Source organism: Zingiber officinale, chromosome 4B (assembly GCF_018446385.1).
Source record: "Zingiber officinale cultivar Zhangliang chromosome 4B, Zo_v1.1, whole genome shotgun sequence".
In the NCBI taxonomy this organism is placed as follows: domain Eukaryota; kingdom Viridiplantae; phylum Streptophyta; class Magnoliopsida; order Zingiberales; family Zingiberaceae; genus Zingiber; species Zingiber officinale.
In genome coordinates this window covers 123102523-123117474 of record NC_055993.1, presented here as the reverse complement: position 1 = coordinate 123117474, position 14952 = coordinate 123102523, and the positions used below count along the sequence as shown (strand labels likewise).

The 14952-nt window shown below is 35.5% G+C and overlaps 1 pseudogene; it reads left to right on the top strand.

Annotated features, from left to right (window-relative positions):
* Nucleotides 1-10825: 10825 nt before the first annotated feature.
* On the top strand, nt 10826-14780 carry LOC121976375 (annotated as a pseudogene).
* The last annotated feature ends 172 nt before the right edge of the window (nt 14781-14952 follow it).

Below are 14952 nucleotides of genomic sequence, written 5' to 3'. Positions count from 1 at the left end.
CCATACCTTAAGCAGTCATATAATCATCTGATGTGATAGCTTGGAAGCTTCTAATATACGAATGCCTGCTAGACATGCCCTGCTATCAGCGGGACAAACTTCCAAAAGGATATGACAAGATACTTGGTGGGGTCATGCACAACCAACCGATCAAGATCCGCTCGGTTGGGCCGCCTTCGCTCGGTGGTGTCCTCAAGACATGTCGACTTGTCATTCTCCTTACTTCCTGACTGTCCGTAGTTATCCCGCTCAGATCATACGCAAAGCTCGGTCAACGAGACCAGCTGCTGCTTATTTCTCTTCGTTATCGGAGGGTCATTTTACCCGACCAGGGGCAGAGCTTGGCATACTTGTCCACGTAGCTATCACCATTCGCTCGGTCGTAACCATCCTGTTCGACCGTAATTGGTCCATTCAGCATTTCATGGTCAACTCGGTAGACTAGGATATCCCACTTACCTTTATCTTCCACGTAAGTCGGTCTTCCCTACATTGACCCACCTTTGGTGGAACCCCATATCATTACCGAATCAATATATATATATTCTAAAATCAACTTTTTCTCATCCCATCATTTGTGATTCTCCTCGTCGAAGCCCTAACCCTCTCTGGCTCTCTCACCCTCGCGATTCTCCTGGCCGAAGCCCTCCCTCACCGCGCCATCCCTCCCTCACGTGATGACTCGACGAGCCCTCTCTAAGGCGCCCTCCCTCAACAAGACGATCCCTCTACCCCTCTCTCTCCCTGCCAGCCCTCGGCACGACGAAACTAATGACAATAATGGAAAAAAAACTCTAATTGATTTCAATCAATTAGGATTTATTATATTTGACACACAATCAAGATCGACATGAATCAAATAGGGAAAATCATTTTTTTAAGTCTATTATATTACTATATTTATAATTATATTATGACTGTATGTCTTATTTAATATTTCCATTATTATTTTGGATAATTTATATAAATAAACATATTGGCTTTAATAATAAGATCATCAAAAAAAGCTTTATATTATTTCTTTCCTCTCCCTATTGATTTCAACGTGGTATCAGAGTCATCTTCTCTTCCTCTTAATTTTTCTCTTCCAAATTTTTGTTACAGCAGCTACAGTAATTTCTACATCGAAGTTTGATATCATTGTCGACAGTGCGACAACTTCGGCAATAACAACTTTTCTTCTCCTTTCATCAACAATTTTTTTTTATCGACGGTAGCAACTTCGATAATATTAATCATAGCGAGGTAAAATTATTATTTGTTCATTCTATTTTTTTGTGTATTTTTTTTTCCTTGTCTGTTTTTTTTTCTCTTCCGTTTCTGTCAGCAAAAAAAAAGGAAAAAAAAACGTGCAGAAAAAAAAGCAAAAAAAACAGCGAGAAAAAAAAAACAAAAAAATAGAGAGGAAAAAAAAGCGAAAAAAAAAGAGAGAGAAAAAAAATAGAGAGGGAAAAAAAGTAATAAAAAAAACAGAGAGGAAAAAAGTAAAAGAAAAACAGAGAAAAGAAAAAAAATGTCTTTTTTCGAGTCTTATTTTTTTTTTTTTTTGTATTTTCTTTTGACATTATTTTCTATTGTTGTTCTTCTCCATCGTAGCAAGTGCTTCTATTTACCATCGATAGCTGCCTAAATCAACGTAGAAAATCCTCTGCTTTTTTATCGTCGTCGAAAAGTTACTCTGCCGCCCACAACAAGTGGTTGTCACCATCCACAAGTTTCTGATTTGTTACTTCCGTTGAATAGCAAGGTTCCAGTGCAAAATATTATTTCCAGCCACTGAAAATTCTTCCAACAAGATTTATTACTATCAAGTGACGAATTATTTATTTTCGATGTCTAATACTCAACATCATCAAGGTGGCCAAAAGCAAAGGTTAGATCGATGTCAAATTTGTCACATCGTTGGTCATACTGGTATTCATTTCTCTAGAAAATTTGATGGGTCTTATAGTCAGAGAAGATGTCAAATTTGTCTCAGAGTTGGACATATTGGTATTCAATGTCCTAAAAGATTTTACTCAAATTTTGTTGGTGGTTCTGCAGTATTGGGACAAACAACTATTTCACAAAGAGAGCATGCATCTTCAAATCGACCACCACCTTCTTGGCATTCTGCAACCAGTCATCTCATACTGGAGCATTCTCACATTCTATCTCTCCTAATATTGTTTGATCGACTCTTGAGAACCCAGGATGGCATCCGGATTCTGGAGCAACTCATCATGTTACATCGGAATATAATATTCTCACACAAACTTTGCCTTATGATGAACCCATAGTACAAATAGGTAATGACTCAGGTTTACAAATTACTCACATTGGAAATATATCTTTTTAATCATGTGGTCGTACTTTTCGCATACGCAACACTATTCATGTTCCTTCTATTACTAAAAATTTACTTTCCGTCCGTCAGTTTGCTCTTGATAATAATGTGTTCTTTGAATTTCATCCTCATCATTGTCTTGTGAAGAATCCCACAACAGGAAATATTCTACTTCGAGGAAATATTAAAGACGGTCTTTATCATCTTCAGCCCACCTATACTAATGCATTTGTTAGAGAATGCACTGATAAATTCTCTTGGCATGCACGTCTTGGTCATTCGTCTCTACGTGTTGTTCAGAATATCATTAACCAGTATGATTTACCAATTTCTTTAGTTTTCTCTTCTCATTTATGCGAAGCTTGCATGAAAGTAAAATCTCATAAATTACCTTTTGTGTCTTCTTTTCGCACATCTAGTTTTCCTTTAGAAATTATTCACTCTGATGTGTGGGGTCTTGCTCCTATTCTATCTAATCAAGATTTTCTTTATTATGTTATTTTTATTGATAATTTCAGCAAGTTTACTTGGATTTTTCCTATGAAAAGAAAGTCTGATCTCTTTGATATTTTTTGTCGCTTTCAAAAATAAGTTGAGCACTATTTTAATCGTAAAATCCTCTCCCTTCATTCTGATTGGGGTGGAGAGTATCAAGCGCTTCATCGTCATCTTACTTTCTCTGACATTATCCATCAAGTCTTTTGTCCCCACTCTCCCAAACAAAATGGATACACCGAGAGAAAACATCATCATGTGGTTGAAACTGCCTTATCTCTTCTTAATTATGCCTCAGTTCCACTTAAATTTTGGGATGATGTCGTCTAAACCGCAGTCTACCTTATCAATCGTTTACCCACTTTAATACTTAAAAATAAGTGTCTATTGGAAAGACTTTATAATTGTCTTCCAGATTACTCATTCTTTCGTATCTTTGGTTGCGCTTGTTATCCTTAGCTACGACCTTACTCTAAGCACAAGTTAAACCCTCGCTCTTTACAATGTGTTTTCCTTAGTTATAGTAATTTGCATCACGGGTACCATTGCCTCCATATTTCGACCGATCGGATATATATTTCTCGACATGTTAGTTTTGATGAATCTCTATTTTCGTTTGTTGTTGCTACCTCAGATTCTCCTTCAAATAATCAAGACAACTATCTAATATCACCAAGCAATATACTAAAAGCCCCACATATTGATTCATTAGGATAAATTGAAAGTACAAGGGGGGATGGTATCTTGGGTCCTGCTCCATCTCCACAAGTTCCTATAGACTCGGTGGCTAGTGGTGATCCACTCTCTAGTTCTAATTCTCATTTGTCTGACCACTCATCTCCGAGTAGCTCTGATGATGATATTTCTCGGCGGATGCTTCCTCTAAGTGATATTTATGCACGATGTCAACCTGTTTCCACTCGTTATCATCTTCCACGTGCTCTTATTGTTTCTTCAAATTTTGTTGAACCTTCTAGTTTTACACAGACAGTTAAAGATCCAAATTGGCGTGCTGTGATGACTATAGAATTTGATACTCTTCTTCGTAATGCAACCTGGAGCTTAGTCCCTCGTACCCCATCTATAAATATTGTGAGCTTTAAATGGGTTTACCGAATTAAGTATCTTGCAGATGGTTCTATTGAACGTTACAAAGCTCGTCTTGTTGCTAAAGGCTTTAATCAACAGCCATGTATTGGCTTTAATGATACTTTTAGTCTAGTCGTCAAAATTACAACTATCAGATTTTTACTATCTATAGTTGTAAGCTCCAATTGACCAATACGCCAATTAGATGTTTCCAATGCTTTCCTTCATGGACACCTTGAAGAAATTGTTTATATAGAGCAACCTCCTGGATTCATCCACCCGCAACTTTCAACACATGTGTGTCAACTTCAGAAGTCTATATATGGTCTTCGACAAGCACCTCGTGCATGGTTTCAACGTCTATCTACCTGGCTTCATACTCAGGGATTTTTTGGCTCAAAAATAGACTCTTTCCTATTCTACAAATGTAATGAGGAATTTTTAATATTTGTTCTGATTTATGTGGATGATATATTAATAATTGGTAGTGATCAAAATGACATTACTACTTTACTACATCTTCTCCGTCAAGAGTTTCCTATTCGGGATCTTGGCAATGCTCGTTTTTTCCTTGGCATAGAGTTTCTCTCACATTTTAAGAGATGTCTTCTCTCTCAGAGCAAATACATTACTGGGCTCCTACAACGAGCTAAAATGGATGGTGTATGTCCTATCTCCACACCAATCATTGAGGATCGTTTCACTGCACCTTCATCCTCCTCTTTGATGTCTGGCCCCCAGATCTACCGTAGTATTGTTGGTGCTCTACAATATGCACAATTACACGACCTGATATTGCTTTCGCTGTGAATTGTGCCTGCCAATTTATGCATGCTTCTACTGAACATCATTGGGAATGTGTTAAGAGAATTCTTCGATATCTCAAAGGCACTATTCTACATGGTCTTCTTTTATATCGTCAGTCTTCATGAAAGTTGATTGCCTATAGTGATGCAGATTGAGATGGATCTCCAGAAGATAGATGTTCTACTAGTGGATATGCTATATTTCTTGGACGAAATCTTGTTTCCTGGCTTTCAAAGAAGCAACCTACAGTCTCTCGCTCGAGTACTGAAGCTGAATATAAAGTTATCGCTAACGCAACATCAGAAATTATTTGGCTACAATCTCTTCTTTCAGAATTATACTTTTTCCCAACTGCTATGCCTAAAATATGGTGTGATAATATTGGAGCAACTTATCTTGCGGCAAATCCTGTTTTTCATGCTCATACCAAGCATGTAGAGATTGATTTTCATTTTGTTTGTGAGTGTGTGGCGACTCGACAACTTTCGGTTTCTTATATCTCTACGGAAGATTAAATTGCTGATATAATTATTAAGTCATTATCTAGACAACGTTTCACCAAGTTAGCACTCAAACTCAACGTTCAGACACTCCCGTTGAGTTTGTCGGGGGTAATGACAATAATGGAGATAAACTCTAATTAATTTCAATCAATTAGGATTTATTATATTTGGCACACGATCAAGATCGACATGAATCAAATAGGGAAAATCATATTTCCAAGTCTATTATATTACTATGTTTATAATTATTATGATTGTATGACTTATTTAATCTTTCCATTATTATTTTGGGCAATTTGTATAAATAAATCTATTGGCTTTAATAATAAGATCATCAAAAAAACTTTATATTATTTCTTTCCTCTCCCTATTGATTTCAACATAAACTCCCTGCAATGAAGCTCCCTGTGACAATGCGACGTCGACCCTCGTCGCACCCTCCCCCGAGCCTCCCCACTTGCCATGTGGTCTGCGACAAAGCGATGGTTTTCATTTCCCCATGCCTCCCTCCCTCACCGTGACGAAACTCCATTGCCGGTAAACATAAATTTCAAATAGAAAACTTTTAAAGGATAGTTGAATTTTGATCGATAAGTTTTTCTTTGAAATAAAACTTGTAGATCAAAAAGTTGATGAGCGTTTACCAGCAAGAGAGCTTCATCACGGTGAGGAAAGGCAAAGTGGGGAAAGTCAATAAGGAAAACACCATGATGAAGCTCTCTTGCTGGTAAACGCTCATCCTTTTCGTTTTCTTATTTATCATATTTTGTTTTTGTCATTTTGTCATTTATCCATATTTTTTATCATTAAATTTATCAATTGCTCTATTAATATCACATGAAAGCTGAGTTTGGTTAAGAGAAATATAATCAAGCTTGTAATATTTTAAAATTTGTAATGTAATATAATTAATATTACATTACTACATTTTGTAAAAAAAAATTATATTATGCATATAATCTTTGATTATCAGGGTGATTATATTCTTTTGTTTGATATATATTATGTTTTATAAGGAATATATTTCATATTATTATAAAATGACAAAAATATCTTGCAACCCCTGTCAGCTTCCAATAGTACTAGTCGACGATTAGCGATGACCGGCAACGGTGATCGACGATCGACGGTTGTTGGCGCCCGAAGGCAGCGGCCTGCGCTCGAAAGCGGCGGCTTGCGCTCGGCGGTGACCTATGTTCGGAGGCGCGGCCTATGCTCGTGAGGTGGCGGCTTTGTGCTCGGAGGGCGGCAATGGAGTCCGATGGCGGCCGTCGGAGCTCGACGGCGGCGACGCCGACCAGCCGGCCACGACGACCTGCGTCGACCGACCGATGGTGACGTCAGCCGCCCGATGGTGGCGTCGGCCTGCTGGTGGTGACGGTGGCCACCAACGGCAGACGATGGGCAATTGCCGATGATGACCGACGACGGGTGGTGACCAACGACCGACGGTGGTGGCCAATAGTGGTGGCGACGTCGACGGCCGATTGGTGTAAGAAATGGACTAAGGTATATTTGGCATCTAAATTTTTATTAAACATTTAGCTTGGAGTATAATTGGATTACATGCTATTAGACTTGTAATCCAGATTATAAAATTTTATTATTTTTATACTCGTAGTTATATTACATTACAGTTTTAAAACGATATCAAATAAAATAATTAATATTGTAACATAATTTTCAAAATTATATTGATTACCCATCCTCAAACGTAGCCTTGAGTGTTACATATTATTAAACTGTTAAAGTCTGGTTGCCCGTGAATGTTATATTTATTAGGATGCTAATTATCACAAGCATGTTCAGGTATGTTGCAAATCTCTTTAAGCATGTTCAGGTATGTTGCAAATCTCAAGAGTAAAGATTGTTCAGTTTATTCTTCCTTGAGACAAATACAAATACAGGTTGCATCTGCTATCATTTTGTTAGATTGTTTATTGTCAAGTGAACTTTAAAATATTAAGTCTATAAGAGATGAGATGACTCAATTTTAGGGGGCTTTTGGTTCTTTCATAGGAATAGGAATCGGAATGAGAATCATTGTATTGTGGAATGGGAATGGGTATGAGCATGGATATCACTCTTAAAAGTAATATTTGGTTAGTTGCATATTTTCTATCGGAATAAATCAAAATTTCCTTTTTTACCCTTAAAGGAAAATAAGAGAAAAAATTAGATGTGAGAGAAAGATAATGTGAGAGAAAAATATGATGAGAGAGAATGAAGAGAGAGAAAGTGTGATGAGAGAGAATGAAGAGAGAGAAAGTGTGATGAGAGAAAATGAGAAAAGAGAGTGTGATAGGAGAGAGCATGATGAGAGAAGATGAGAGAGAAAATATGATGTGAGAGAAAGTATGATGGGAGAGGATGAAGAGAGAGAAAATGTAATGAGAAAAAATGAGGAGAGAGTGTGTGGTGAAAGAGATTGAGGAGAGAGAAAGTATGGTGAGAGAGAAAGTGTGATAAAAAAAAAGAGAACAATGAGTGTGATGGGGAGAAAGTATGATGAGAGAGAAAGTGTGTTGAGGAAAAAAGGTGGAGTGTGACAACAGAGATTAAGGAGAGAGAAAGGGTGATGAGAGTGAAAGTGCGATGAGAAGAAAAGAGAAAAAAGAGTGTGATGAGAGAGATTGAGGAGCGAGAAAGTATGATGAGAAAAAAAAAAGGAAGAGAGTGCGATGGAAAAGATTGAGAAGAGAGAAAGTATGATAAGAGAGAAAGTGTATTAAGGAAAAAAAAAGAAGGGAGTGTGACAACAGAGATTGAGGAGAGAGAAAGTGTGATGAGAAAAAAAAAAGAAAAAAGAGTGTGATGGGAGAGATTGAGGAGAGAAAAAGTATGATGAGAGAAAAAAGAAGGAAGAGAGTGCGATGGAAAAGATTAAGGAGAGAGAAAGTATGATGAGAGAGAAAGTGTAATGAGAAAAAAAGGAAAGAGAGTGCAATAGGAGAGATTAAGGAGAGAGAAAGTGTGTGATAAAATGATGAGAGAGAAAATATGATAAGAGAGAAAAGGAGAGAGAAGTGATATGAAAGAAAAAATAAATAAATATATTTTGATATTAAAGGAGAAAATTTTAGTTTTAGGTCAAAGGTATTTTTGGAATAGGGAATATTTTGATTGATAAAAATAAGATAATTGCCAGATAGGTACATGGGAATGAGTTATTATCCAATTTTAAGGATTTATTCCCTTATTTGTATTCCTATTCCTATAATCCAAACATTAACAATGACAATGAATGATTCTCATTCCCATTCTCCTAAATCAAACTCCCCCTTAATTTCAATAGGAGCATCTTGAATTTTTCTTCTCTTATATTTTCTTTTCGTTTATAGACATAGTTTGATTATCCCATGAGGCAATGGAGTTTGATCTTCATATAAGAAAACATTTATGTATCTCATTTTATTTTTTTGTTAAGAACACGGTGATTTTAAACTCGTGTCAAATATATATATATATATTTTGTCCATATGGATAAAAAATATAGATAAATACTTTGTTAGAGAACACGGTGTCTATAATATTTTTTTTTTGAGAATATGGTATATATATATATTTTTGTAAATCCGTCAATGTATAATACTTTAGTATCAATATAAAATCTTATTTATGGATCACAATAATTTAAGATAAATTAAATGGATTAATAATTTTATACATTGAAAAAAATATTTTAAAAAATATTGAATATAATATTATTGATAATTTTATTTTTAAAATGCATCATAAAAATACTTTAATGAGTTACATCTATTTTTTAAAGATGTATATATTTTATGATGAATATATATATATATATTTTGAAGAAACCGTGCTTGGAAGATAAAATTAAAATATGATTTATAGTTTCGCTCCAGGACCTTTAAACAACAAGGATTGATTTCGTTAGCTACACCTGTGGGATAGGCACACTTTAGCACCATTTTTATAAAACCAAAGATGATATTTTTATTAAAAAATTAAAAAAATATTTATTATTATTATTATTAAAATTCAAATATTTAACTTTTTAAATTAATTAATTTTAAAAATGATCCATATGATCCCCTGAAATTTTTTTATCGATCAAAAAATAAATAAATTAAAAAGCGCTAGCAAATACTTCATCCAGACTCTATTCTTACTCTAAATTATAACTGTTTTACTTGTTTTAAAATCATTTAACATTGCTAACTATAACAATTTTAAAATCATTGTTATCAAATTAATAAAGATTTTAATTAAATTTGACCAACTTAAGAAAAATTATTTTTATAAGATAGTGATACCTATATAATATTTTTTTTTGACAATTGTCCAGAGGGCATAAGCAGAGGTATCAATTCAAATAAATCGAATCGTATTCAGATTAAGCTGAATTTTTTTTATAAAAATCTTAATTTGAATCTAAATACAATCTAAAATCTTTAAACTCAAATTCAAATCCAACAAATCCAAATTCGGTCTGAATAACTTGATTAAAAATATTTTTTTTACTATTTTCTCTATAATTCTATATTTTTATCTTAATACTTTATTATTATCATACTAACATTCATATTGACATGTATACATGTATCTTATTTTTTAAAATAAAATTTAATTTAATCCTAAAAAATTACTAAAATCTAAATTCGAGTCAATCTGATCCACCTAAACCTGATCCAAAAATTTTTCATCTCGAAAATCCTTCAACCCAAATCCCATCTGAACCCAACCTAAATTGAAAAACCTCCAACCCGAGTTTGATTTTTTTACGATTGACTTGAGTTGAGTCGTCAGATCGAATTCATTTTTAACATCTCTAGACACAAACAAGTTTAAGAATTGATCAAAAGGCGCATTATAATTTGATAATTATCAAAGGGTGAACTCAACTATCTACTCTTTCCTTTCTATCCCTCTCATCAACTTCTGCTTGGATGTTTTCTAACATATCCTGATCACATTTTAAGAGCATCTACGTTGGTGTTACTATAGGGATGTTATAACATCTAAATGATATATTGTGTAGGAGTGTTATAACATTCATATATTAATAGTGTTCAATTCTTTGAACGGGGTTAAAGAACGGATTTTATATTAAAAAATTTTAAAATAAAAAAAATAAATTTTATATATAAAAAATATAGATGGATAATAGAGTTTATAAATAATTAATGTTAATATTAAAATGAATAGGTGTATTAAATATAAGAGATATTAATATACCAAGTGACATAGTATTTGAAGAGCTAATATCAATATAGATATCCTGAAAATTGTAATTAAATGGAAAGTAAAAAAATTTTAAATAACGGAGTTAAAAAACAAGAGATATTTGCATGAGCGGTGGAAGGAGGAGGGGTAGTCAAAATCCATAATGATAAAAGATAATAAAATAAAGAACAATAATGAAAAAAAATCGAAGATAAAGTAGATATAAACTACTTAATTAAATATCCACAAGCAATTATGTAAATACACATATAACTATGAGTTTATCCATTTTTATCATCAGTGTATATACCATTTCAACTCTCTTTGTTTTAATATCTCCATTAATATCATTGACTTGTCAATTCAATGGTTGGTGCTCTCATGGCGATTTCCATACTGTTCATTCCTTTCTTATCCTTGTTCGCCTCAAAGCTTTCGTCTTTGATCACACATCTCCGACGCAGACTTCAAATCGGTGAAAACAACGATGAAGATATCGAGGAAAGGAAGCTTTGTTTCGGTAATGGCATGATTAAGGACTAAGGAGGCGACAAATCTTGGTTTTGTGCCTTTGTTAGTGCAATGGCTTGAGCTAGGAGACAAAAAGCTACGCGCTTTCCCTTCCCTGCCCTTTCGCCTTTCGAGGATCGCTTTTCCACGCGAAAGGAGGATGTTTTCGGGGTTGATCCGCCGACCGGAAGCTTCGATTTTGCCGGAGGAGACGCAGGGCCCGAGCCTGGCGCTGACGGCGGAGCCCAAGCCGCGCCTCCGATGGACATCCGAGCTCCACGATCGCTTCGTCGACGCCGTCGCTCATCTTGGGGGACCTGAAAGTAAGTATCCTTTGCCCTTCATTGATGCTCTCCCTACTCCTTTTCTCCATAGATGACAAACAAATACCGAATCGTGAACTGCTTGCTTTCTAGGTCGTTTTCTGATTGATTTTCCCCTTCAAAACGCATCCAGATTTGAGTTTCCTTGCCGATTGACTCCAGATTTACTTTGTGATCCTATTGGGTGTTCATTGTGTCTCCTGATTGCCTGGAATCGCATCTCTTTGAATCCTCTCTAGTTAGAACACCATTTACACTTTCGATTTCAGTGAAGTGTGTGCTTTGGTTCTTTGGAGAATTGGAGGAATCTCCAAAGGGTGATTTGAGGTGGCATTCTATGAATTTGAAGCAGCACTAGAGTGATCTGCAACCCTAACAAATGATATCGGAGGCATTTGCTAAGCAGCAGTAGTGTGTTTGATGCTAAAGCTGCAATGGAAGTGATGCAAGACTTTTCTTGAGGTGAACTCATTCTTCAAAGGAAAAAAGGATGCAGTTCTTCACCTAATTCTTGTCGATGTGCAACAAAGGCCATTTGCAAGGACAACCGGCTGCAGGAACATGTTCATCTATAGAGGAGTGCAATAGAAGGCTGCACCATTATGTCGAACACATTGCTTCCCTTAAAGAGGACTGAGTACATATGTAATCACACAACCAAGAGGAACACGAACATGCATATCTATGGGGAGAAGCCTCCCTTTAAGTGGATTGAAAAGGGGAGGGGTAGGTTGCTTTGATACCAAGTCAAAACTAAGAATTCACCCCTATACGTATTTACACACATGCATGTATACAAATGTCTTGAACAGAATACCATGTGAGACTATGAGTACATATTGTAACACTACTTAATGACGTTGATTTTGGTTTGGTGACTAATAAATTATTGGATCCATGCCTCAAAAACATAGATATGCTTGTTTCCGCACAAATCACAATGTTGTTTCACTTATATAAAGTTGTCTCTTGTTCTTTCGGTGGCAACCCTTCAGTAATTTTAATATAGAACTGTTTCATGGTGTCACTATGTTATACCTAATGACAATCTTTCACCCCTATACATATTTTTACATGTGCACATACACAGATGGCTCGAACAGAATACCTATGATATAATATGTCATGCGAGACTACGATTATATTATAATACTATTTAATGATGATCGAGTCTGGTTTGGTGACTAATAAATTAGTGAATCCATGCCTCAACACAGATATGCTTGTTTCCACACAATGTTGTTTCTCTTATATGAAGTTATGTCTCCTGTTCTTTCAGTGGAGCAGTTCAGTATTTTAAATGACACGATTTCATGGTGTCATTATTTTACACCAAATGGCAATCAATCTTTCTTTACTTTTAATGCTTTTTTTTATCGAAAGGGATAATTAGTAGTGTCCTTGTGTCGATTTGAAGATCTAAATGTATGCAGTCAGCCTTTATATATGGTTTTTAAGCTTTTGTGATTGGCATTTCCATGAGTATTTATGATACCAAGATCATAGCAACAATGTGATATGGTCCTGAGTATAGGATCGAGTCACAGGTCGAGATCCGGATCCATACTTGGTCATGCAACACGTATGGGGGGAAGGGAGGAGAAAAAAGATTCGTCCTAGACAGAGTCCAAATCACTCAAGGCGGAAGACTCGTCCTAAACAGAGTCCTAATTGCTCAATTTTTTCTCCTCCCTTTATTAATAATGACACTCTTATATAAGGAGCAAACATGACAAAATTAGGAAAGACCAACCATAAAGGAAAACAAGGAATCAAAAATAGAAAAGCTAATTAGGTCATTATTTGTTTTCTACTATAGCAGTAGTTAAATTAGGTCATTATTTATTTTCTACTAATAGCTAATTAGGTAGTAATTAATTTGCTTCCCGCTATAGCGATGTTCACAAAGGCGTCCACCTCGGCGTTCACATCACAATGATATCATTCGATGTAAATCACTGGTTTTAACGAGTAAATGATGACCATGTTGAATATTTCAGAGGCAACACCAAAGGCTATCATGCGGACAATGGGCATTAAAGGACTTACGCTGTTTCACCTGAAAAGTCATCTCCAGGTATCAGCATGTTAAATTATATCGTCGGATGAATTCTTCCTTTGTTGATAGAATAAACTATTAACATGATTTTCTCAGTATAATACTTCTTTTACCTGTTATTGTTTCCAGAAATACAGATTAGGAAAGCAATCAGGCAGAGAGATGACTGATCAGTCAAAAGACGGTAGGTCAATTGGCTCGTATCTATACTCAACTCATTCTAGATATGACAATCTCCAAAGGTTTCGACGAAAACCTTATTGTAGCTAGGAATGAACCTTCACTATGTTCAGAAACTGTTTCAAGCTATTTTAGATCATTTGGATCTTTAAGTTTAAGTTCTTTCCATATCCTACGAATGCAACTGGCTGTGTTTTACCTAAACACACTTCCAAACTCGTAAATGAGATTCTTATACTCTCTTTGGAGCTGTGTTACACCAATATTGTACATGATAAAATGGGGAAAATGTAATAACAACATCACACTTGACTACTTTTTCCTAACGTTATTAATTCATTGTTATTCTGTCATTATCACTGGTTATTCATGTACCTTGTGGCGACAATTCTTTGTACCTTGTGTTTCAGCTTCCTTCCATTCGGAGAATCTAAGCAACAATGCTTTATCCCCAAGAGTGCCTATGCCTGATGTCAACGAGTAAGTCCTATTTTGCATAAGTTAGTAGGTCTAAATATAGTATGATGCACGGTTGTTAAACTTAGACACGGTTAGTTCTTCTGCTTTCAGAGGTCGGGAAATAAAGGAGGCATTACAAGCACAAATGGAAGTACAAAGAAGACTGTTTGAACAAGTGGAGGTACTGAGTAATCATCTTTGTTTCCGTCCATTTTGTGTAACCTCGACATTTACTATTTCGATCTTGTCTCTGTGGAGGTACCAAGTTAGTAGCTATTTACCGACTCTAATGAGACTTTAATATCATCTTTTTACGTGCAATATTTTCAGCTAGTACACATTGTGTAAGCTCAAATTGCTTAGCAGATTTTACTAACACCCTTCTTCGTCCTTTGATTAGGTTCAGAAGCATATGCAGATCCGAATGGACGCGTTTCATAAGTACATCGATTCCTTACTCGCAAAGGCTTATGAGATAGCATCAGATCAAGTCGCTTTGACTAGTTTCGACTCAACTGAGCATCATGGACTTGCAGACATGCCAGGCAGAACCATTTGCATCCTCGCCGATCTCTCTTGACCCAATCTGTTCTCTATCAGTTATCCATGAGCTCGATGAACATGCCTACCTGATTGTCGGAGTAGTACTGTTCCATCGCAGGAGGCCACTTCTTCCTTGGAAGCCATATGAAGTGAAGAACAAACCATGCTGATCGAAACTGCTATCACTGCACTAGATCTCTCTTTCCTTTGTAAATGGAGAAAGAAGCATTAGCCTTTTGTAAGATGATTGAAAACACTCCAAAATTGTTTACATGAAGTTTGTTCTTGTTCTTGAGCCATTGAGATTGAGGATGCGAATGGTTAGTGTTTTGTGTTTATTTCAACTATTTACGATTGATGATTAAAACTTTTATTCTTTTAGTTAAATTTTTAGTGAAATTATATGACTACTAATATCAAAATTACTTAAATTATTAAGTATTATGTTGATTAATGTTTTTGTACGTAATA